At 42.7% G+C, this 25,633-nt stretch overlaps 2 long non-coding RNA genes across 4 annotated transcripts in view; one reads left to right on the plus strand and one right to left on the minus strand.

The window, feature by feature from the left end:
• Positions 1 to 25,633, minus strand: part of LOC309367968 — a 33,532-nt gene that overhangs the window by 1,951 nt on the left and 5,948 nt on the right. Inside the window, exons 3-10 of the long non-coding RNA XR_014167417.1 lie at positions 21,631 to 21,787; positions 21,058 to 21,271; positions 19,280 to 19,439; positions 18,447 to 18,556; positions 4,565 to 4,738; positions 1,374 to 1,457; positions 1,139 to 1,211; positions 15 to 54 (exon numbers count right to left, since the gene is read on the minus strand). This is a non-coding gene — a long non-coding RNA (uncharacterized lncRNA). The remainder of the gene's footprint in view (positions 1 to 14; positions 55 to 1,138; positions 1,212 to 1,373; positions 1,458 to 4,564; positions 4,739 to 18,446; positions 18,557 to 19,279; positions 19,440 to 21,057; positions 21,272 to 21,630; positions 21,788 to 25,633) is intronic.
• On the plus strand, positions 19,418 to 25,499 carry LOC309367989. Of its 3 annotated transcripts, none has more exons than XR_014167455.1 (3): positions 19,418 to 19,523; positions 21,715 to 21,918; positions 25,328 to 25,499. It is a non-coding gene; the product is annotated as an uncharacterized lncRNA (long non-coding RNA). The 3 variants fall into 3 exon arrangements; XR_014167456.1 differs by having other exon boundaries at positions 19,435 to 19,537; XR_014167457.1 differs by lacking the exon at positions 25,328 to 25,499 and adding an exon at positions 24,331 to 24,967 and having other exon boundaries at positions 19,435 to 19,537.

Genomic DNA, 25,633 nt, shown 5'->3' on the forward strand with positions numbered 1-25,633 from the left:
CTAGGCAATCTTACCTTTTCCTTGCCACTGCTACCCATTTTCTGGAAGTACCCTCTGTGAAGGCAAGCATGCTCTGGTTTTTAATTTTCACTTAAAGAAGGTACTTATGCTCTACTCTCAGCCAAAACAACTTCATTACCCCTCCTCCTCTTGAACTCTGAAATTTCTTTCTCAGAAAATATAAGGAGGGCAGGTTGTGCTTTTAACTTCCTGTAAAAACAGGCCACAGAATGACTCAGAAGCATGTTCAAACTCAGGAATGTGAGCGTGCAACCAAAATCACCCCAATCATCTCATTATTTGGGTTACACAGAGAGCTGATGAACTCTAGTCCAGAGCATACAGCTCATGTGACTTCAGTTCCTTCCCTCTCTTGCCCATCAGCAAAGCACTTTAATCAGCTGTAAACTTGTTCATTTTTAGCATTTCCTTCTTAGTTGTGTTGAGTTTCGGTGCACTAGCATCTTTACTTTAAAATAAAGTATTGCCTTTCCCTCCTTAGTTCTGGGGCCTGGCACTGACTGGGAAGAATCAGCTGCAGATAGAATACATGAATTAGCAAGATAATAGGTAAACTTCCACTACCAGCATTGGGTTTCTACCTGAAAGAGCCAAACATTGGTCAGCGTCAATTCTTGCTAAAACATGTATATGCTAGCTGCTACTGCTATCGCTGACCCTTCTGACCAGAGACGCACACACTGTTTACAGTGTGGGTGGGCTTTCAGTCCTCCACTTGCATGCCCAAATGCCATACTACAGATTTGGATGGAGGATTTACTAGTGGCCCAAACTCTCAACCAGCAGAGAAACCTTTTGTACTCTGGATACTCCGAAATGGCTTCAAGTATTCATCCTCTTCACTCTCCCCACCTTTTCTACTGGAGCTCCTGTTTCAGACATTCATGAGCGAATGGGACAATGGAATGCTCCAGACTTCCTACCTCCACCCCCCCTCTTAAGACAAGTTCTCAAAGTTATCCTCTCCTCTACAGAGCCTAATCTCTGGAAAGCCAGGCAGAAGTCAACCAGCTAATAAAATATGTAAATAAATGCTTTCTTAACTACGAGGAACATTAATGAAAAATGCTCAATATAGAAATAAGTTGCCCGTGGCCCCACAACACCAACAGCTTACTTTAGGAGGAGGAGAAAATCACTTCCAAGTAATAACAGCTTGAAGAAAAGCTCAAACACCTGTTCTACAAATCCTGGGGAGGAAAGCAAGAAATTGGGAGTGGCATTTCCCTGGCAGGAGCACCAAAAAGGCTCAAAACAGAATGTCAGGGCTTCTTGCTAGCGATAGTGCTATTGACAAATTGCTCCAAGAAAAAACAAATTACTGCAAACAGCATCAGTTGTGTAAAACTTACCAGATCATGCAGAGGGTCTGCGAAACAAGAAATGAAAGAGCGAGGTGATGGGTGGTTCTTCCCCCTTTGTATGCAGTTCATTGTCTGTCTGAATAGAAATGACAAGCTCACTCTTAATTCATTAGGAGAGTCCTGCAGGGTGAAGTAGTGACTGATCACTACCGAGGAGTTCAAAAACAAGTACCAGGAACAATTGCCACCTCCTACGCTTTTGTTTCCTGTACAACAAATTATTTGACAGGTACTCCAACTGATGCCATGACCAAAAACGTTGCTCAAACAGGAAAAACTTGATTATTGAATACGATGCCAAGCAAAAGCTTACTGTCTTAACAACCTGCTACTGCTTTGGGTAGGCATAGTACTACTGGGAAGGTTGAACCACAATGCCCTAAGGCAGACTTAATACGAATCAGAAAGCTGACAGCAAATTCTGTCACTAAAATGCATATTTGAGGAATTGTTTATTCCAGGGATGGACCTATGGCTCTTCAGATGTGGCTGGACTCCCAGTTCCCATCAGACCCAGCCAGTGGCCAGGGATGATGGGATTTCCATTCCAAAAACATCTGGAAAGCCACAGGTTCCTTGCTTTAGACATTGCATGCAAAAAGGCTACAACAAAAAGCATGTGCCAAACAATGAGCAACAGGAGATTAAGATGGCAAACGGGTCTTTTCCTCAATGCCAAGAGAGCCTGGCATTGAGGCAAAACCTACTACTCTTTGTTTCGTCATGCCTGCTTTCTTGAGAAGCATAACAATAAGCCACGACTGTGGGTTGTCTTCAACCAAGTCCTACTCAGAGTAGACCCACTGAAATTAATCTGCCAAATTTAGCCTTGTCTATTACCTTCTCTGACTTCTGGCTTTGCTGGGGTTGATGGAAGTCTGCTGTATCAAAGCTCCTCAGCCCCGCTTAAACAACCAGCCTCATTTAAAAAATTGTACATTTCCCCAGAGATGGCCACCTGCCATATTGATGTAAGTGCCTAAAAGATATCAGAACATATCCACTACAAATCCACTACAAATCCACTCCACTCCCCAGTGGGGAGGAGTTGTGGTGGACCACGTGGCCACCGATTCCCCTCTGGGGGTGGGGGCCAAGTCCTGCATCCCTCGGAGTTTCCCAGCCATATTCGCCTGCCAGCAAATCCACTGGCTGGGGGGGGGGGCGTGGCCGGCCTCATTTAAACTGAGGCGTGAGCCAGAGAGCGTCCTCTTGGCTCACTTCCTTGGTCCCCCGCTCTCCCTCCCTATTTTCAGGTTTCAAATTTGGCTTTGCTATGGACCTCGGCTGGTTGCCGTTGAGGGGCCTGGTAGGAATTTTCCCACTTGGCAAATTGGCTTGGGCCATTTGGTTTTCACCTACCTCGTAGCAATCATCACAACTTTGTAAGGTTTGGCGGTTAGGCATTGATTGATCTTATGATGGAGGAGGGGAGGTGTGGCCATCAACTGCCCCTCCAAGCTAAAGGGTATTCCGTGAAAGGAATCCGGGGGTGTGGATCTTGTCTGAAGTCCGGGGCTGGGCTAGGGCCATGCCATGACTCTGTCAGGAACCCAGAGGGAGCTCAAGTTGGTTTGCATCGACGGGGCTCCCCCTACCAGTGGTTGACCCTTATTGGACTCCCTGCATCATGGGCAGGAGTCAGATATAGTCTGGTCAATTCCAATGCCTAAGCCAATACCGCTCACATTCTGTAACCAATAAAGTTGTGGCCTAAATTTGCCCAATAACATTAACCTAATTTCTGTGTCCTTGTGCCTTATTCATCAACGAGGGGGTGGTCTTGGGGTCTCGATGTGCAAACAGCTGATTTCCATCCCAAAAATAAACAAGCTAGTAATAACAGCAGCAATCATCCTCTGAACAACATCCAGTCATTCATCTCCAAATAGCAAGTTCACTGTTGATCATTCAGTGTCTACAACATCATGATCACTTTGCAAACACCCACATTTTATTGCTCTATAGATTGCAGTTTGCACATTCAGCTGAACGTTACTTAACTGTATGCTTTTAACAGGCCACTCCAATGGAAACCGTTCCTGCTCCACTCGTGTTCTCAAAATAACAAGATTCGATGCAGTTCTTTTCCTCCATCTTTTAAGGAGACTATTCTGCCCCAAACTACTAACAGCAACAATAGCATTGATGCTCATTTTTTAAAATTTCACTAATAACTTTGTTAAGTCCTAACTATTAGCAGTTTGGATGCAAAAGTATATTCAGTAAGCAGTGTGCAGTAAATCAAACTTAAGATCTTGGAGATGGCCCCTAAAAATCAATGAAATATTTAGTAGGTATGCGAAATTCCCTTGCATTCTATTGTACAGAAATGGGTGGGAATTGGATTTTACTGTTCCACAGTTTCTGTACCCAATAGCCAGATCCTGTGTTTCTGATTTAAATCAATCAACACAGCCAGCTTTTATCAAGCGGGATTAAGTTTTCAAGTGTTTCTGCTTTTGCAGACATCAGGTAAAGCCTTTTGAAATATTTTTTTAGTGTGGCTGTTTAAAGGATTGTACAGCTTGACTGACAGAGGATATGAAAAAGAAGGTAATTATCTCAGGAGCGTACTGGACTGTATCTCCTTTGCTATTCTTGTTCGACAAGGCACTAGCTGTGGATCAGGTGCAATGCTCACTCTTGGAATTTGCAGAAAAGGCTAAATACGTATCAGAAACTTTAGAATTCCCCCCTGCCTGCAAATAGTGAAGGCTAAACTTGGGAGACCTTTGCACAAAGCTGTTAAATGCTTTTTTGTGGTCTTAAATGCAGATGTGAGAGGTCTCTGATCCTCAGCCTGACATTTGGATCTCCTACCTTCAGCTATTCAAGAGAAGGTACTTTTGACAATATGACATTCGACAGCAGCCCACCCAACTCATTCTAGCGTGGTTTTCTGAGCTCCTTTTTTTTTAGAAGCCAGAGAAAGAGGCCCCAGAACAAAGTGTGGGGTCAGTCAGCAAAAATCAGTTGCCCTGACTTGCTTTAGCAAAAGCACAGTTGGATACAACTCAAAGAGATTTAAAGTGTGTTGATTTTGCATTAGTCATTTGTGCTTTTATACAGGTTCACAATCTCCATGTGCTTTTCCTTATACGATGGATTAAAAATGAGACAAAACAAGCAAAAATTGCTTTTTTTATTATTTGGCTAATACAGCAGTATTTTGTCACTTGCCTGCAGTCTCGATCAGGGCGAATCATTCCTGCGATGCTGGAAAATTATGGAATGCAGTGTGACAGGTTTCAATTCTCCAATGATATTTGAGTGCCCTGGTGCTGGTTGCAAGGCTTTCATTTTTTATGGAAAGGGAGCGCTCGTTTTGCAAAGAGAAACGTTCCAAGTGTCTGTAGAGAGAAAGGAAGAGACAGGCTTTTGCTGTTTATAATGCCTAAAGGACCAAATACGCAAGAAACGACACACAATTAAACAAACCCTGCTTTAATGTTTCATGACATATTTTATAATGAAAGAACCCAGCAAAACTTTTCAACTTGAGTTACATTGAAGTTCTCAAGCAATGCAACAGACACAAACAATTCATTTTTCGAATTGTGATTTCCACAGAGGATTCTGAATGTGGCAGAGAAGGCAGGGCTTGAATTTTAGGGGCAGGGAAGCTCCCTTAGCTTTTACAACAGTTCCCTTTTACCTACTGTTTTTAAAATGCTACGATTTGACTGGATTTCATTAATGGCCCTCCTAACTTCCCCCATAATTCTGGTAGGGGAAGAGAAGTTTGTTGCATTTGTTTCAAACACATTGGAATTTTATTTTTAAAGATGCAATTATACACTAGTTTACAGCTGCGCTGACTTGCCTTGTGAAAACGCAAGCACAGCGATACCCATAGAGTTCCATGCAAAACAAAAGGGAACAATTAAAAACCACACAACTAAAAGGCAAGAATTAGCATCTGGGAGTCTTATTTAAAGTTCCAAAGGTGGCAATTTGACCAGGGCCCGAATGCCTACCATCAGCTCATTGGGCACACACAAACACACCCTGCCTCCTAAAGCTTTGAAGGATACTGGAAATAGTTTTGTAATGTTGTGGAGGAATTTTGGAGGAGAGAAACACGCATGGCTTGTTAGCTTTAAGGAGCTGAGGTATGCGAAGTGAAGTTACTTAGCAGTAGTGCAAACTGTCAGGGGCTTATTGTTAGAAGCATTCCTGACAGAGATGGAAGAAACAACAACTCAGAAATCAGAGCAAATTGAAGTCACAAGATGTAGCACATAGCACTAGTAGGCATGGGCGACAGAAGGGATGAGACAGGGATACGAAAGAATGTTATTACTGTGAGGTTATCTCTTATAAGACTTTACTTGCAATTACAGATAGTTTTTAGAGGTCCTAGGGGCCAGTAGTTTTTTGTTGTTATTTGAAGAGGCCAGGCACCCTCAGTGTTCAGAGGGCTTCCCCCACCCCCCAGTCTTTGCTGACCTTCATTCTGAGGAAACTGAACTCTGAACCCCGTAACAAGCCCACCTCAGATTGTAGGGAAGCTCAGAGTTTCAGTTGCCTTCTCAGACACCCTCCCAGCCTAAGTCTGTGCTCAGCTGCATGCTGGAGCCTTGTGCGCCACTGATTTGCATCCGGATGCATAATCTCGTTAAGACATTCAAAACCCTCTAGTACATTTCCCAAACAAAATCAGAGGAAGGTGTGCATCATTAGGAAACAGTTTGCATAATACGTAAGTTATGCAACACAGATCTACACTACCCTATTCATATGCAAGTATGGGGCAGGGGAGACAATTCTGTTCTGGTGCCAAGCCTGCCTCACCTCTGCTCATACTTGCCTAGCAACCTGGCACTCCTCTGCACATTAGAACTGACATATCAGCTATGCCTACGAGCACAAAGTCCAATGTGCATAGGCCAAATCATATGCAATCTTGACCTGGCATAATTAGGGGGAAAGGACTGCAAGCTATTGAACCTACTCTTTCCACAGCACATCGTGCAAACCATTTTCTTGAACGTATGTATAGCTAGAAAGAATAATTAAATAGGAGCATAAGAAGCTGCCTTATATTGAGTCAGACCATTGGCCCACTGAGCACAGTTGCAGTGGCCGGCAGCAGCCCTCCAGGACGGCAGGCAGAATTCTCTCCCAGCCAACAACTGAACCTGGAATCTTCTGCATGCATAGAAGATGCTCTGACCCTTCCCCATCATTTCTAGATAAATGAGTTTTGGTTTTTAAGTCCTTAATTTTAAAAACAAGAGGATTTTATTTTTCTGCTGTCTGCATTTAAATACTTTAAGACTAAGATTTTGGAAATGGTATTCAAACCTTCGCCCAATATATGGCGGAGAACAGGTTTGCTGTGAGACAGAGCTGGCCCTACCATTAGGCAGAGGGAGGCAACTGCCTCAGGCAGCTGATTTGCAGTATCGTGAAAGGGGAGCATATAGTTAGCTATGAAATTTACTGTTGCTGTATTTTTACAGTCAGGAAGGGATTGCACAAATCCTGGATTGTGAAATTTTCTGTCTCAGCCACCTTGGATACAAAACGGCATGACTCTTGAGGGAGATTGAAGATCATTTGCTGCTGCACCTCAGGTAGTAACATGTCTTGGACCCGCCCTGCTGTACATACTTATTCAGATCATATTGCTTAATGCTTAAAAGTAGTAAGGCTTCAAAGCTTTTGTTGTGACGTGGGGTTTGTGATTTCAGCTCTCTTGACATAATATGCTGGAGACAGTTCTCTAGTAACACTTCTTTATTCAAGCAAACAAGACTGAGACTGAGGAGGGGAAAGCTACATTTATAGGGACAGGGAACTAGCTAGAAAGGATACATTTTGGAGGGAACAATATCAGGCAATCACAGTCCTGCCTTTTGGAGGAAACCAATAAGACAGAGGATCCAAATACAGCAGCTTAAATGAACCAATAGTAGCTGTACCCTCTGGAACCAAAAGGCAGTTACTTTACCCTAATGCACATACAGACAATAATAATACAGATATAAAATCCTTTGACTCAATACACAACAGCTTTAATCAAGTGCGGTTTGAATGAAGGCCAAATTTTGAATGTACAAATAAAGCCACTGGACCCACATTTGTACATATTACGTTAACAATGTAAGCCATCTCCTTCCTTAGCTATCTGGAAGCATTTTGAAAAAAATAATTAAGTGCACGAGAACATATATTTGTTTTGTACCCAACAAGGAAGACTAAAGCACTGCTGCTCAAACAGGAACTTTTCATGAGATAAGAAAAGTTATTTATACAAGTACATTATTCCTAGTGATGGCTGCTTCCCTGTTCCATCAGACTCAAGAGCCCATTGGACTTGAATGATTGAGATTCAATCATTCAGCAAAGTAGCAAGTTTGAAAATGACTGTCACTTTTCACTCTGTCTCTATTATAGCACTCGCCTATTCCTGTTATCAATGTATCCAAAGCGAGTTATTAAAGTCTCTTTTCACTAGGAATTACCAGGGCTTCTGCCTGTTTATTAAACTGAACTCTCTAATCCCTCAGTCACTGAACATTTAGTCATAATTTGTTCTCACTTTGAGAGCTGCAGTACAATGTGATGTACTGTGGAATGAGAAAAGTAATCTTTTTTCGCCAGCTGCTATCCTTCTGTTTTCCCTCTTTGAATTTATGGATTGAGCTGTTTCCTACCAAATACCAAGGTAGATCAGGTCTACCTTGATGCAGGTTTAATCTGTAGGGGCTCTTTGATTGACTGCTAAATCTTCAGACAACGCTAGTCCTGGCCCTGTGCTTACATTATAAGCTCAAGTTTCAAGGGCAGTTGAAAAAAGAAGAGTCACTGCCACACTAGATATTTATGTAATGATGTCCTTTAAAAATCCTAGTAAATGGCAGTTCTATAGTGTTGTAAGTCCAGAGTCTCTTGAGCAAAACAATTCTTTATAATTATTTCAACCCTTTGCAAATCAAATATTGAAAGAAAACAAGAAAAAAATTGCCGGAGACAAACTGGCTCGTCTGAATAGGCAACATGTGCTAAAAACCAAAACCTCTTCTGCTAGTGAAACAAGACATTATACAGAAGTTCTTATGTGCAGAGGGCCCAATTTGGAAGTGGGGTTTCCACGAATTAAATGTAAATTCACCTACAGAGCACCTATATTTTTAGCCAACTCCCTAGTTCTAGTGACTACGGCTATAATTGTGTATTTATTTATTTAAAATGTACCCTACTTCTCCCCTCCACAAAACAACCAACTGCGATCCAACACAAATGATCAAACTAGAGACAGCAGCCAAAACAACAACACGCAAATTTGCAGGTCTCAAAATCAACACGTCAAGCAGTTACAGACTCAAAAGCTTATTTAAACATGAATCTTTTCAATTAACAGTGGTTAATTAAAGAGAGGGCGATAACTTAATCTCTTGAGAGTGAGTTTACCACTTTTGGGGCAACACTGCAGAAAAAGCCCTAGTGCACATTAATCAAATGAGATGGTCTCCTATGCATGCAGAGTGCAAGGTTTGTGAACATTTTTGTCATGCCACCCACAAACAACTTTTGCAGCTAAAATTTTACACATCCCCAAAATTCAACATGGCACTAGTCCCACCCCCAGACTGGTAAATTTTCTGTTCCCTCCTATGCAGACTTACCTGGAAGTTAGTCCCCCGGAATTCAGTAGGCCTGCTTACTTCTGAGTAGACATGTATACAGTTGGAGGGCATGTATAGCTCTGTGACTGGGTCAAATGTTATATAAGAACAGGCAAGTCTAGTGGCCTGGACAAATCAGTGGCTAAAGAAACCACAGGTTTGGAAAATATAAAATAGTACAGATATGCTTTTCATCCTTTCCCTTCTCTGTTTCGTTTTCTAAAATGTCCTTTTAAAATAAGTGTTCATTCATTTAATCATACTCTGCTTGATGAAACAGCTCATTGAATCACAAGTGCCATCATAGTATATGTGCAGGCTGCTTTATAAATATAATTATTGTTATTTATTATTCATAATCACAGTGCATGATTATGCCACTTGAATAGAGAGAGTATATTTGTGTATGTGCATTTTTAATTTTATTTTTGTATTTAAGATTTCATTTCCACGGGAGCTGTCATATTACTGGGTCAGTTTCTTGCTAGCTAACCACGTGTGGCTTAGTTCAAGTTTATTAACAATAATCCCTGATTAGGTTGCCCCTAATCGTCTTATATTCAGAGATTTGTCTATAACACAAACACATAACTGTTTATTTTGAGATTGTGGAAATCCAGGGCTACCTTGCTTGATCAAAAACAGAATTCTGAGCTGCTTCTCATTGTGGTAAGTACAATCTTTAAAAAGAATACCAAGGAGTAATAGCTTATTAAAATATAGTATATATATTGTTTACTGTGTCTGCATTTATTTTGTCCTTCCCTAACAGTATGTCTGTATTACTGGGGGGTTTTGTGCATTGTTAGTTTTCCATATTCCCTCAGAACAGCCATACTGGGGCAAACATGCCAGAGGCTGATGAGAGCCAAAGTATATGGAAGGGACCAGCATAACAAAGGCGTATTACAAATTATGATCAAAGTCTTGCCTTGTCATTACTTTTAGAAAGCTTTTCTTCAGCTAGTCAGAGCAAAGTCAAGTATCACTGCTGCTTCAGGTGTGGTTTAAAGGCAGGGATGGGAAACCTTTTTTTTTTCTTTTTAAGATATAATACCTTCCAGCAACCCCACTTGCCAGTGATGGGCAGCTGCCAGAGACAGGGTGGAGAAATAAAGGTCAAGTTTAGCTATCCTCCATCTAAGCAAGCAAGAATTCAAGCATACGTTCTACCCAGGTGAAAACACTTGAGGACGCTGCAAGCCAATGTCAATGTGGCTTGTGAAGAGCAGGGGCGAACGAAGAAGAAGAAGAAGAAGAAGAGTTTGGATTTGATATCCCGCCTTTCACTCCCCTTCAGGAGTCTCAAAGCGGCTAACATTCTCCTTTCCCTTCCTCCCCCACAACAAACACTCTGTGAGGTGAGTGGGGCTGAGAGACTTCAAAGAAGTGTGACTGGCCCAAGGTCACCCAGCAGCTGCATGTGGAGGAGCGGAGACGCGAACCCGGTTCCCCAGATTAGGAGACTACCGCTCTTAACCACTACACCACACTGGCGTCGTGACACCCGGGGCGGGGCATCGCTACATAGGGCACATGTGCGGCGGCGTACGACACATGAACTGTATGTAGCGACACCACACATGTGATGTACATAGCGGTGCGGTGGCGCTTGGTGCCGGGATCCCACCGCCGTCCATACAGCGCTCGAGCAGCGCCGGCGGCAAACCGCTATGTACAGTGCATGTGTGCTGCGCATGCATGTGATGCCGCACATGCGCTGTACATAGCGGTCGGGCACCGGGATCCTCTTCTCATGGCTGCAGCCATGAACGGAGGATCCTCCACATGTGGCTGTAGTGGCACAATGGCTGCTCGTGCCACTGCGCCTGGGCCGGGGCAGCAGGGCAAGCACCCCACCTTGTCACCCTTCCAGATGTGGAACCTGGGGCGCACCGCCCCCGACCCCTGTTGCGACACCACTGGTGAAGAGGGCTGTGTGGCTGGGGAGGATATGTAACCTGGAAAAAGTCCCAAGGGCCATACAAAGAGATATTGAAGGCCACATCAGGCCTCACAGCCTGTGATTCCCTTCCCACTGAAAAGTGGCACTGGTTAATCAATGGCTGCCCTCTTCTTCCTCTTCCAAGCAGGAGGGAGCCTTAGCTCAGCAGGAGAGCACATGTTTTGCATGCTCTTCTAGTTAAAGGATCTCTAAGGGAAAGAAGCATGCCTGAGACCTTGGGGTACTGCTGTCAGTGAAGGCATTTAATCATTTGGGTGTTGTTTTTAAAGTGAGCATAAGGCTACGATCAAGCCATTAAACAGGCTTAAAACAATGGAACAAGGAAGCTGCTCATTGGGGGCAGAATCTCTCCCTTCTACATCGCCAGAAAACATATGTGACAGTCCAACACCTATACTCTTTCATCCAAACAGTTTTCCCACCCACCCCTTTTATTGTAGTAAATTCTCCCAAAGAAGTGGGTCTCTCAGCAGTGCTCTTTTCAGCTGAGCACCTAGACTAAATTCTCTCTAAAGATCTTAAAGATTTCCCAAACCCTTCTCCGAAGTGGTAGGGTTAAGGATTTTGGAGGCTTTAATTAGCTTCATTCCAGAGTTTATATATTTCACGAGATTACTTTGAGGCAGCTAAACCTCCAGTTCAGCCGTTCCTAAGTACCTTGGGCTAATCTTCCACCAGAAGTGCTCATTGTTTGCCCCAAATTCCAGGAGCTTTATGGGAAATAAGTTAGCACATTCAAATCAAATCAGTGCACTGATGATTTCCTGTGAACCATGCCGACCTTCAAGCAGCATTCAATAAGAATCTTTCGTTGCTCTGTTGTATATGTGACCTACAGCCCGATCCTTTACATATTAACTCACAACTGAGGTCTCCTTGTCTAGCTGTTTACCTCATGCTTTTACAAATTTGAAATGTTACAAATAAGTTGCAGTTGAGGGCCAACCTGAATAAAACATTGTAGGACAGGTAAGCCCCACCCCAAATTATTGATCACATGATGCGACACATGCACACCATTTGAATGACAATGCCCATCAACTTTTTGGGGGGTGGGGGAACTGGACCCCTCAAAAATTTCAAGGGGGGGACCTCAGCCCCTAGGAGTTGGTTCCTATGGCCATGTGATAAAACTCGGGTGTCTCTTTTTTCCTTTTTGCTGTACAATTTTGGTGTGGCACTGTGTAAACAACTCGACTGACTTTCTGAGACTGGAAGGAAATACCTAATAGGACGCCTAATAGGCCATTCAGAATCCTTTCCCCCCCTCCCTGCTTCCCCAAATACTTGTGAATTCTTTTTCATCCAAAGCTTCCAGAGCACTTTACAGACTTGGCAGCAGGCATTTATAGAATGACCTCGCCACAAGGGATGGTGTGTGTTTTTTCTCCCCCTCCTCCTTGGTTTGCAGTTAGTTTATGCCCTTAGGAATGAGAATTCATGCTCACTCCAAGATTTTAAAACACACTTACATAATCACAGCACTTCTTGTTAACTATTTAAGCATTCCACCCAGCCCTGTGACAAGACTATGCTGGTGTGTATATATAGGATGGTGAAGGAAATCTCTTTGTCCTCCTAACTTCCCATTCCTTAATATTTGCTCTGGGCTGATCCAAGATGCAAACCCCAGAATGCTAGTTTTATTGCCTGCTCCACCCTCCTGCTTATCTCCACTTCACATGGGTCACCAAAATAAGGTGTCACATCTGCAACATACGGTACTTTTAAAGCACTCTTATACCAGTCATGACTTCCACCAAAGGAATCCTGGGAATCCTGGGTGCTGAGAATTCTTAGGAGGTTCTTCACATACCTCCCTGACCAGATGTGGAAAATCTCCACATAGCCACACCTTTGTTCAGGTAAACACCATTTGCAAAGCATGAGTTTCTAGACACTAACTTGCTCCTTGTTCATGTTTTGACTTAATGCACAAAATAAGGAAGGTACTGGGTATGGGAGAGGCAAGTTAACCCTGTAGAGCCAGACATGTTGGGGGGCAAGATATTGGAAGTCTAGGGGAATCCTTGGGCCCTGGAATATTATATTGCCAATACTCACAGCTCATAGGTTCCTAATTGCAGAACAAGACAGCAGTCAATATCTAACCTCCTTCTGCCTGCTTGCTTCCAAAATCTCACTGATTGCCTAAGAAAGTGGTTCAAGCAAACCTCCTAGCCAGATTTCAGAGCTGTCTTTAGCTGACATGACTCAACTTTAGACTTGGTGTCGGCTGTCCTATGGTATCAGATGACATTCTGCTTTTTGTTTTGTTTCTACCTCTCTTGTCCCTAAAGAGATGTCTTCTTTCCGCTCCCTTTGTACCAGCAAGTGTCTGATAGTCACTTCTGACATTGTCAGGTTGATTTATCTTAACTGGATCAGAAGAATTTTCTGCAACACTTCCCTGTGGGATGTCTCGTTGTGCCCTGTAACAATAACTTTCCGCATCCTTTTCAGTTGGGACCTCAACAGGGTTGGAAGATGGAAATGCATTCCTAACCCATTACAGCTTCCCATTTACTGAGACCCTGGCTGCGTGTTACCTCATCACATGAAACTGTTCTGAAGAAGAGCAAGACTCTGACTGTTGAGAATTATGTAGGTTCTTCAAGGAGAAAGTTGGAAGGGATTGTAGACCCATTGATCACCTTTCTCCAGTATTCATTCATGCTTGTCGTAGCTCCACTGACCACCTTTCTCCGCTGTTGATACTTATCTCTCTCTCAGTTAGTGGCTATTTTTTCCAAGGAATTGGGAAGAGCAGCCACAATCAGCTGCCAATGAAAGAAAAGATAAAGAAGAGATGGAACAGATAGCTGTACAATCCCTTCCTCTGGCTGTCTTTGAGGGAGCCATTAGAATTCTCAGTAGTCAAGTCTGGTCTATACAAGCAACAAAAGGCCTCTCAAAGAAAGGGGCTGTGAGACTGCACCCAGGGCCCCATTCCACAGTTATGTGACATTGGCCCCCCTCTTGATGTGGCATGGGGGGTATGCAAAAAGGACCCTGTCATGTGTATCCTGGAACTGTGAAGTCACTAAGGTCATACCCTCACTAGGGTCACGTCCCTATTTTCTCCAATGAAAATAGGAACATCCTAAGGTAAAGTGGGACATTCCATGATTAAATTAGAAAAAATATTGTAATTGGGGATTGAGGGGAGAGAGAGAGAGACATCTCAAACTGTTACATATTGTACCCAAAGGGATTTTTCCCCCTCTTATTCACTTTCTGGCAGGTGCCCCACATTTGATTCCCAGTAAAATACAACAGAACAATTTTTAATATGTATTTTTAAAGCATTCAAATAAATGGCAACAAGCACAATATCATGGGGAGCCAGACTTGAATATTCAAAAATGATAAACACACACATGAAATGAATGGACTTGGGAGCTTGTGTCTGCCTGCCGAGTTGTACTTGATCATAGATAAAATACAAGCTCCCCAGACTTGAATGCCTGTAGACATGTCAGTGGCTGCCACAGCAGCATTTAGTGTTCAAAAACCTTAAACTGCAGTTTGACAGAGGGCAGCTAACTGCCAAGTATGAATTTGCTCATGCACCTAATGGGGCATTTGAATGCCACCTGCGCCCACCTCACTCCTGCCAAAGTAATAATTCCAAACATATGATATAAACTATAATTCTTCCATCCCCAGTTCTGTTTACGGTGTTTCACAGAATTCAAGCGGCTGCTATAGGGATATCTTTATCCTGGCAGCATCCTACTTTCCCATTGAATTTGACAAGTTAGCATCTCTATACTCAAGACTCAAACATTACAATTCTCTTAGGGGTGTTATCTGCGAGATGGCCCAATCTGAAACAGCTACTGACCAACAGCAGAGGTGCTATTTAAGAGGGCCAAAGGATATGGAGCTAGAAAAAAATGGCCTCTCCTTTTTTGCAAGTTAGGCACAATCCTACACATATTGACTCAGCAAGCAAATCCTGCTGTGTACTGTGAGGCTTGCTCCTACATAAGTGTGACTAGAATCAAATCTTGAATCCTGAATATATCTCAAAGCAGGCATCTGACCCCCCCTCATAGAACTCTAATTAATGGTTGCCATAATTTGATTTTGAACTGATTTTAGAATGAATTTATTTTAGAATGCTTTGTTACTTTTATTGTTGTTAGCCGCTCTGAGCCCAGCTTCAGCTGGGGAGGGCGGGATATAAATAAAATATTATTATTATTATTATTATTATTATTATTATTATTATTATTATTATTATTTCACCCATGTGAAATGATCCCCCTACTGATTTCAAGCAACAGTTAGGGAATAAACCCCAAATCTAGCTCTGGCCCTCCATCTACTTTGGCACTCCTGGTCCTAATAATGTCATACCATCAACAGCTCATTCACCTGCATGCTTTCAGCAGATTACATCGGCCAAAAATGTATGCATCTTCCACAAGAAACAGCTGCCTCCTACCTGTTCCACTGTATTCCTGTTTTGTATTCTAGTTGCTCATACCTCAGGCAGGCAACGCATCATACTTATTTACTCATGTCTGCACTCCAGGTATTTGCCATTGTCCATTCTCACGTTGGGAAGATAGAAACATCCGCCCTGTGGAACCCAATCCAATCACTACTATGTAGAGTTTCATATGGAAAACTAGTCAGCAGGTACAAAATCACATCAGTCTTCGCGTTCACATTCATGCACCTTTTCTTTGGATTTGGATGGTGGTTAGGCTTCAGGTTACAACAGCAGCTAGGGCTGAAGGCCCAGCCAGCATTAATTCTGCTGCAATGGTGCTGTCAGTACAAGACTTCCAGGCAGAAGTCCATGGCTCCCCTCTGCAGAAAGAGCAAGAAGGCCCCACCCCCACTATAGTACAGCTGGCTTGCCACAATCTGGAGTGAAGTAATACACCTAAGAGCACTTCCCTGCAACACACACAAATAGCACCAGAGTCCAGAGTCTAAAATTATCTACATTGCACCACTGCTCTGTTTCCTGCAGTTTAAATCCCCCATGAATCAAGCACACCCAAAGCACTTTTTAACCCTTTCCTGCTAAGCACAAACAACAAATTCTTCCCTGATTCTGCCTTGGTCCTTGCATGCAAGAGTAAGCGGCCAAAATGCATTCAAGGAAACCTCTGCCAACAGTGTTGCTACTCTTGGGAAGACAGGCTTAAGAATCCTTTGCCTGTAGGCCAAAGTTTATTTTACATTAAAAGCACTTCCAACATCATTTTCAGAGCAATAAGGAAAACGTATTTTCCATATGTGCAATGTCAGGTTGGATTTACGCCATCTTTGGAACTGGTACGAATGTATAATGGATGTGAAGTGTCAATTATTTTTCTGCCATGATTTTGGTTTGTTACTTTTTATGGAAAGGGGATCTTCGTCAACAAGATGTGTCCCACTTTACCAGTTGTGCACTAAAGACACATGCCAGCTGGATGATAGCACTGAAAAGCGGTTGTTTCCGCATGACAACCGATTAGATCCAATGCCCATTCAACTGTGTCAAGTTCCATTTCATCCTTTTTCAACACAGTGGTCTCAGTCTAGCAAAACTCCTCATATGACACAGCAAGAGGTTATGTTTATTTCATAAAATTTATACACTGGTTGATTGTTTGTTTGGGGGGGGACAACTCAAAGCGGATTTTAAATACAGTGGTACCTTGGTTGTTGAACGCCTTGGTTGTCAAACAAATCGGCTCCCGAACACCACAAACCCAGAAGTGAGTGTTCTGGTTTGCGAATGTCCTTTGAAAGCCGAACAACCAATGTGGTTTACACGGCTTCCAATTGGCTGCAGGAAACTCCTGCAGCCAATCAGAAGCCTTGGTTTTTGAACCATTCCAGGAGTCAAAGAACTCTCAGAACAGATTAAAATCGAGAACCAAGGTACCACTGTCCATGTACATGGGGCAGAGGGTTCCATCCATTATCATTAGTTCTTCTCACACCAATTTTGACATTTCACTTGGCACCAGCGGAGATAGGAGATGACAACTTGTGTTTTCAGTTCTGAGGGGCTTCAGAAACCTATGGGGGACTGAACTGAAAGGGGCACAGGAAGTGTGCACAGATTCTACTGACATAAATGAGTCCGTTTACACCAGCCTTCCTCAGTCAGGTGCACTCCAGATGTTTTGGACAACTTTCATCAGCATGGCCAATGGTAAGTGATGATGGGAGTTGTAGTCCTGCATCTATAAGGCACCACGTTAGGAAAAGCTGTTATACCTACCAGACATGATTCTTTGATCCCTTGTATAGGAATGGGAAACCTGGCTCAGGAAATAAGTATAATATTTTGTGTTAATTAGCTGTGGATGGTGAATGGTAGTGAATAAGCAAAACAAAAAAAATACCACAGAAATGCATTTGGTAGGGTTGCCATTCAAACAATGAAAATCTGGACAGAAAAGTTGTTGTGGTATTCCAGATATGTCTGGGAAAATCCAGCCGTATGGTAACCCTACATTTGGATTGTGACGGTCTTCCCCACCAAAGAGATTTTCAAAGATTAATTTCAAAATAAACATTTTATGTAATTCAGAAGACACATGCCAGTATTACATACCATATTTTTTCAACCTAAAAGGAGCTTACAGAAAGTAATTTGTCCTTTTTTCTCTCTCCCTTTAATTAGCAATATAATTAATTTGAATAATTCATTCTCAAGGAGGATGTACTGAATTGTGAGCAAACCTAAGTGAATGTTTACTAGATAACATGCATTAAACAAGCCATGAACAATAGCTTCATCAACAATAGCACAAAAACATTATGGAACTCTGCACCGTGGTGTAATGCAGCTGTCCAAAAATAAAAATAAAAGACTCAAAATTGCTTGAAATTTGGAGATATCACAATTTAGTAGCCACAAAATAGTGAGGGATGTTGTTTTGTTTGTTACTATGTTGTTTATTTCTGTGTTTTTATATTGTAAACCACCTGTGACTCTCAGATGAAGGGCAGTACAGTGGTACCTCAGGTTAAGTACTTAATTCGTTCGGGAGGTCTGTTCTTAACCTGAAACTGTTCTTAACCTGAAGCACCACTTTAGCTAATGGGGCCTCCTGCTGCCGCCGTGCCGCCGGAGCACGATTTCTGTTCTCATCCTGAAGCGAAGTTCTTAACCCAAGGTACTATTTCTGGGTTAGCAGAGTATGTAACCTGAAGCGTATGTAACCTGAAGAGTATGTAACCCAAGGTACCACTGTACAGAAATTTAATTGTTATTACTAATAATGAAGTAAGGTTTTCAGTGGCAATCAGGCAAATGGGTACCACTATGGGCACAATTTAAGTATGCGCCAGCAATATACATACATGATGATGATCATAAGTTTCTTATTTATACCCTGCCCATCTCGCTGGGTTGCCCCATCCACACTGGGCGACTTCCAACACATATAAAAACATAACGGTAGCAATATTCAGGTATTATATCAGGGTTTTTACCTTTCGTGGCCAATGGGCACATTTGGAACTTTGATAGCTGCCATGGGAGTGTAGCATAACATAAAATGGTTGCCATGGGAATGTGGGGCAATACAAAATGGCTTCCACACCTAAAGGAGCAGACAAAGAGATAGGACCACAAATTAGTGTGGGCACGTGCAACAGGGAACAGGTGCCTACATCAGCCAATGCAACACTCAAAAAAAGAAGCTCTGTGTACCTCTTCTTTGTTCGGAACAGAAGAGAGAGTGTCCACTGAATATGCTGGCATCCACTGAAATGTGGGCTTATTTAAGAGAGGGTTTTATGTATGAAAGGCTGAGCCAGTGCAAACAGGAACGGCGCAGGAAGAGCAAAGAATCTTTCACACAATGTAGATTTTTGAGGGGATACGTAATTAGACATTTCTCAGGCACCGCAGGAGATACCAGCAGGCACCCTGGCACCATGCTGGCGGACCCTGCATTAAGTTCTCTGTGCTGAAATAAAGCTGCATGGGGGAAAGGGGGGGTGCACGCCACTGCCAATGTCCTCCTCCCCACCAGCTTCACTTCCCGTTGTGTAAAAGAGGCATCTAAGAACATTCAGCATTTCCAATAGAAGCCTCTGTGCTGATGCATTCAGCTGAATGCAGTTTGAAGACTCAGAGTCAAAGGTGAAGCCACCATTTACAGGGAACCCCCATGCCACCCTCAGTGAGTTTGATTTAACACAGATAACCATGCATATATATGGCTGTAGAGAATATACTGTATTCAATACAGGAACCCTTGTCTATCAGATGGGTCAAGCTGAAAGGCTTAGAATGATGCAGTTATAATGCAGCACCAAACCTGAGCATGAAGAAGGGTGAGAAATTAGTCTTGAATGTAGCAGCAGGGGCCCATCTGTTCAATTTCTGACGTATTATTTATCATACTAAAGTAGGTCATTTTTAATCGTGCTTCTCCATTCCTTCTAGCTCACAGGAATATACATCATGCCTTCTCCTTGCTAAGAAAAAGAAGAAAAATCAATAAAGGCTAAATAAAATTTAAATCAGGATGTTCCAGTTTGACACACACAAGAGAACTGAAGGTCTAAGAGTGTCAGTATTGTCAGTACAAAAGCATTCCTGATAGGCCTGGGCATACAACTCTAAGTGCAACCTAAGGAGCTCAAGCTGGGATTTTCTGCCTTTGCCATGACCCTGCTGCCCTTTGCTTCTGGCTGAATTTAAAAGCAAACCTATCAGATTTGCACTTTCTGAAACAATATGCAAACTAAAACAAAAACAACAAAAAAGACCTTTGTTCGCAATTCACACCGCAGAATTTTGCAGTGCAGTTTTATGTTCAAGTAACCTGTACAAAAATACATATACTAGGGTAAAGAGTGCATAAAAATGCATATATCAGTGACACAACATACAAAGGTATCTTACATTAAGGGAAATTGTTTTGCAAAACATGTTTATTAGGCAAACTTTCCTAGAAAAATGTTTGCATTGGGAGAAATTTGCACCAAATGGGTGATGAATTTCCGTGAGCACTTAAAGCAATCGGAGGTATCCTATCGCCCCAGGGATGCACTTTCAGGGGCCATAGGGTTGCAATCTAAAGAGTTTGTGTTTTGTTTTCTGGTTTATGTAGCCCTGACGAAAATAACATAATGTATTTTATTTTATACACCATGAGCTTTGGAATGATTCCTTCTTGTTGAAAATAGTTTAAACAACATCAATATCTCTGGCAAGACTTGCTGCAGATGTATGCAATGACAACAGCTGAAGACCTGAGAAAACCACATTGTATATTCTAAAACAGGGGTCAGCAAACTTTTTCAGCAGGGGGCCAGTCCACTGTCCCTCAGACCTTGTGGGGGACCGGACTATATTTTGGGGGGGGGGGGAATGAACGAATTCCCATGCCCCACAAATAACCCAGAGACACATTTTAAATAAAAGCACACATTCTACTCATGTAAAAACACCAGGCAGGCCCCACAAATTACCCAGAGATGTACCGTATTTTTTTTTTAAAGGACACATTCTACTCATATAAAAACATGCTGATTCCTGGACCATCTATGGGCCAGATTTAGATTTAGAAGCTGATTGGGCCGGATCTGGCCCCCGGACCTTAGTTTGCCTACCCATGTTCTAAAACGTATCTGATCAATACAAACCAAAACACTACACATGCAGAGGTTTCCTGTTTTGCTCATCTGAAGGTAAAAGCTCCTTCAGCTGCATGTCTGAGCTCATGATGGAGGATGGTGAAGCTATTGCCTTGATCCAACAAGTGAAAGACATGTGTTTACCAGAACTGGGAAGACCTGAACAAACGGGCAGAAGCCCCACTGAAATCACCTTCAAAACCACGTGTGGACTGAACCCAGTTCTTTTCCTGAACTGATTACTGGTGCTCTTCAAAACCGTTTGATAAGGCCTCATGTTTGCACTCTCGTGTTCACCTTTTAGACCCTTGTTGGCATGCCCCAAGAGACACATCCACAGCACCTGTTTGCGCATGATCTTCCCTCTGCTGTACGGGAGCCACAGTTCATTGCTTATTTACATACACCCCATAGAGATGCTTTCATCAAACCCAAAACACACAGACAACCATGCCTGCTGTTGTGTATCTCTGCTTCCACAGGCAACATGGGTGCTATCAGAAACAGGTCTTAAATTCCAAGTCCCTGAGTGGGTCAGCTGCAGTCAAATGCTGGGTTTACATCCAGACGCAGCGGATGTTGCACAGTTCCCCTTTGCTTCTCTTGCCCAAGATGCTCTTGGCAGAAAGATGGGCCTCAGGTGGGCAACCGGGATGAGCACTGATTAGCTGGAAGAGGTAAAGAGATTTATACATCCAATATAACGAAACCTGTATGATCCTGTATAACTTGCTCGTTGCTAATCTCCTTCCAACTGTGCTTTGGCACGGAACACCAAGCCTACTCCAGCCCAATATGCAGCTCTGTATATTTCTCTGGTAATTAACCTTGACAATTTGAAGTGTACAGCTTCAGCCTGGGTATCATGCTCGTTCCTACCCTCTGCTGCTAAAATAAAATTATATCTTTGCTCATCCATTCATTTTACATGTAGAAAGACAGATGGTTGCTCTAGATTGTTCCGTGCTGCAACAGATGCTGTAATTGAGGGCTGGAAAACTCTGCCAAATTAATTAGATACCCTTACCAATTTGGATGGAAGGGACAGTGCATTACCATTCCACGCTGTAGAGCTTCTGACACATTGGGGTTATCTTTGTTGAATTTGCAGGTTTCCTTGGGAACTCTTCCCATTGTTCAAGGTGGGACTAGAACCGCTTGCATCATGAGGGATTTGCCAGGTGCTGAACGGTGAAGAGGCAAGAGCAGCAAAACGAAGGAGAAGGGAGAATTGGGGGACAAAAGCAGACGTGTATCCAAGTGTTTATAGAAAAATCAGTGTATCCTTACTTCCATTCATCCATTAAAAAAACAGGTAAGGAAACGGACCATTGTTATTCTAATGAGCAAAATGCCCTTCTCAGTATGATGGGCAGGGAGGATGTGAGGAACTGGGTAATACATGGACCCCTAAGTGTGCACACATGTACAGAGGGTCCCTCTGCAATCCTTAAAAAGGAAGCAACACCCAAAGGTGGCTTCAATTCAGATCCTGTTCACTGCACGGTGCTATGCAAAAATAATAATAATAATTGGTCAAAGTGGCCTAATGAGCATGACCATTGTCAGGGAATTGACATCGGAGCCAGAAGTGGAGGCAGGGCTCCCAAGCTATGCTGGAGAAGGGCCAAGCAGGGAGAAAGGGGACTCATCGGCTGGGGAAGGAAATCAGCGTAACACCAGGGATAAAGGGGGGCGGATGGGGGAATCAGAGAGAGGTCTCCAGGACTCTTCGCTGGAGACCAGTGGGGAGAGCACAGGTCCTCCGCTACCCACACCCACCCTGCGCAGAAGACTTCCACGCAGGGAAAGTAGGCGTAGACTTGGCGACAAAGAATTTCTTTGCTGGAAGAAGTTCAAGAAACGCCCACTGACGGATTCTGCTAGTGAATGAACAGCCACAAAGAGAAGGCCTGTCCAGCCAGGAAAAGTTTAACCAGGCTACCTAGCCAGGAGTGGCGGCAACTTACGCACGAGCAACCCCATATAACCATTACAACCATCATAGAAGAGAGAGAAAGCTGACTTAGAATGGAGCATCAACTTTTATTTTACCCTCAAACCAAGAGGAAAATAGAAAACAATATAGAAAAAAACATGGTCTTCTTAAATAAAAAGAGTCCCGTTGGATCAGATCAATGGCCCAACTAGTCCAGCATCCTCTTCTTGCAGGGGCCAAGCCAACTGCCTCCAACAATGGAAGGACAACATAGTCATTTTGGTTTGTAGCCATATGTTAGCTCACCCTGCCGTCTCTGAGAAACCATAGAATCATAGAGTTGGAAGAGACCACAAGGGCCATTGAGTCCAACCCCCTGCCAAGCAGGAAACACCATCAGAGCACTCCTGACATACGGTTGTCAAGCCTCTGCTTAAAGACCTCCAAAGAAGGAGACTCCACCACACTCCTTGGCAGCAAATTCCACTGTCGAACAGCTCTTACTGTCAGGAAGTTCTTCCTAATGTTTAGGTGGAATCTTCTTTCTTGTAGTTTGGATCCATTGCTCCATGTCCGCTTCTCTGGAGCAGCAGAAAACAACCTTTCTCCCTCCTCTATGTGACATCCTTTTATATATTTGAACATGGCTATCATATCACCCCTTAACCTCCTCTTCTCCAGGCTAAACATGCCCAGCTCCCTTACGTATTACTGCAATAATTTTATCAAAGAAAACCAGTTATTTATTAAAATATTTATATGCTGCTGCATCATAAAAAATAATAATCACAGGGGTTTACAATATAAAACAAAAACCAGACAGTAAAGCCATGAAAAGTTAAAAACAAGTTAAAAGCAAAAATAGATAGATGATAGATAGATAGATGATAGATAGATAGATAGATAGATAGATAGATAGATAGATAGATAGATAGATGATAGATAGATAGATACATACATACATACATACATACATACATACTAGATAGATGATAGATAGATAGATAGATAGATAGATAGATAGATAGATGATAGATAGATAGACAGACAGATAGACATACAGACAGACAATTGTGGGGATGTACTCTTTATGGCCTGCCTAGGGCTGGCAGAATAGAAAAGTTATCAGCAGGTGTTTAAAAGGGGGCACTGAAGGAGCCAATGTGTGTCTATTGGCAGAGTCTTCCACAGCTGATAACATGAAAAGCTTGGTTTATCACTGTTGTCGGTTGACAACCCCAATTCAGGGAACCATCAGAAAAAGTGACAATAATTCATGAAACAAAACAACTTTTTTCAAACAAAGACGCAATTCATGTGAGATTGAGAAAGCATTGCAACTTGAACCTGGTTTTAAGCATTGCTGAGTTCAAGCTGCATCAATTCAGAATATGACTAGGCCAAACTGACTCCATTCCACTTTCTAAGAAACAAATACCCCTCTCATATTATCAGTTATTACTCTTCTACAGGACTGCTTTGACACATGGGAGCTGGCAAAGGGGAAATGACACAGCAGTTTGAAGGATAGCTATTGCACTAAGGGTTCTCAACACTGGCATACTGGAACAAGAACTAGTATTAAGGGACAAACTTCACCTATTTCAGGATATGTGTGATTCTTCTTAAAAGCAGCCATGTGGTGAAGGGCCATTTGGATCAGGGCAGGCAATTTCCCAGTGCAAAAACATCTCCCTCCCAGTGCTGCTGTGAACTGCATGCTTTCATAATACATGCTATGGCTCTGATCTCAAACACCATGCTTCGAAAAGGTGCATTTGCTTTTAGGGAAAGAAGGAGACATCGGAAGATCCAGGCACGGAGCTTATTAGTTTGAGCCAAAGACAGTTGTACACAGGACCATGATGACATGAATTAGGATACCCAGAATTTTAAGGGAAGGACCCAGGTTTGATGACCTATGACAAACCTTGGAGAGCTGGTGCTAGCCCCTGTTAGGAACAGTGGGCCAACTCTGGATGGATAAGTTTCCTATGCTTAGGCCGATGGCAGGTCTACTTATTACCAGCGCCACTTAATAGGCCCCTCAAAACAATACATGGCAATGTTATGTGTGAAGACTGCCAGATGGGTCCCATCAGTTGTTTTGACTGCTTTTATACTTCTAGCAGCTACTACTAAGAGTGCCTGGTGGAGAATGTTTACATGATGTGGGTCCAATTTGCTACATATAAAACCTTCATGGGAACCAGTCACCATACAGAGGTTGTTTCAAGTAGTGCTCAAGAGTCAGAGAACGGTGGCTGGTGATGTTTATAGGCACAATATGTGCTTCCCCCAAAGCTTTCTGTTTTCCACAGACTAATGACTTATTGGTCCGAAATGCCTTTAACTATTAGCATCAGGTGCATGCTTCTGCAACAGAGTATAGTGTCATTTTAATAAATCTCCTCACATATGAGAGCACATTTTAGGCAAGTTTGGGTCATTTTGTCTCAAATTCTTTGCAGGACTTTTCCCCCCCTTCATAGAAAGGGACTAGAAAGGGTGCAAAAGAAACTTAATAGCAAGAGACAGCCCTGTCACAAAAATTAGTCACTCTGCAAGGGTGGTTTTCTCCCCATTCTGTCGCCATGCCAGATAGATACATTCTTACAGCATGTAAGAAGAATGCGGTCAAACTTTTGACTGTTGTAACTTTAGGTTAGCTTTTTTCTAATAAGTTTCAGACGGGTTTTTTGAAGCCCTCTGTTAAAACGACCCTATCAAATTTGCAGTGTTTCTTAGAATGGGGAGAAAGAACATAAATGATTGTGTCTTGTAGGAATGTAGGACTGCTCAAGTCATGGAAAGCATGCCATAGACAAAGAAATGGAAGGTTTTTGTGTGCACCTAGAAAGAGCCTAAGGTCGGTTCACCTCAAGATAGATTTCTGCCTCTGTTTTCTTATAATGTAGTCACCCTGATCATGGCCCAGCTGAGGTTGAACACCAGTAACTGACAAAGGTACATATATTAATACTGTATAGCAGAGAAAAGTTTAAGATTGCTCTGTCAACTAAAAATTACCATGCCAATTTCATGGTTCTCTGGTCATGCCTCTGTGTCAGATATTCAAAGTTTACCAACA

This window comes from Podarcis melisellensis, assembly GCF_964234715.1.
Source record: "Podarcis melisellensis genome assembly, chromosome: 4".
In the NCBI taxonomy this organism is placed as follows: domain Eukaryota; kingdom Metazoa; phylum Chordata; class Lepidosauria; order Squamata; family Lacertidae; genus Podarcis; species Podarcis melisellensis.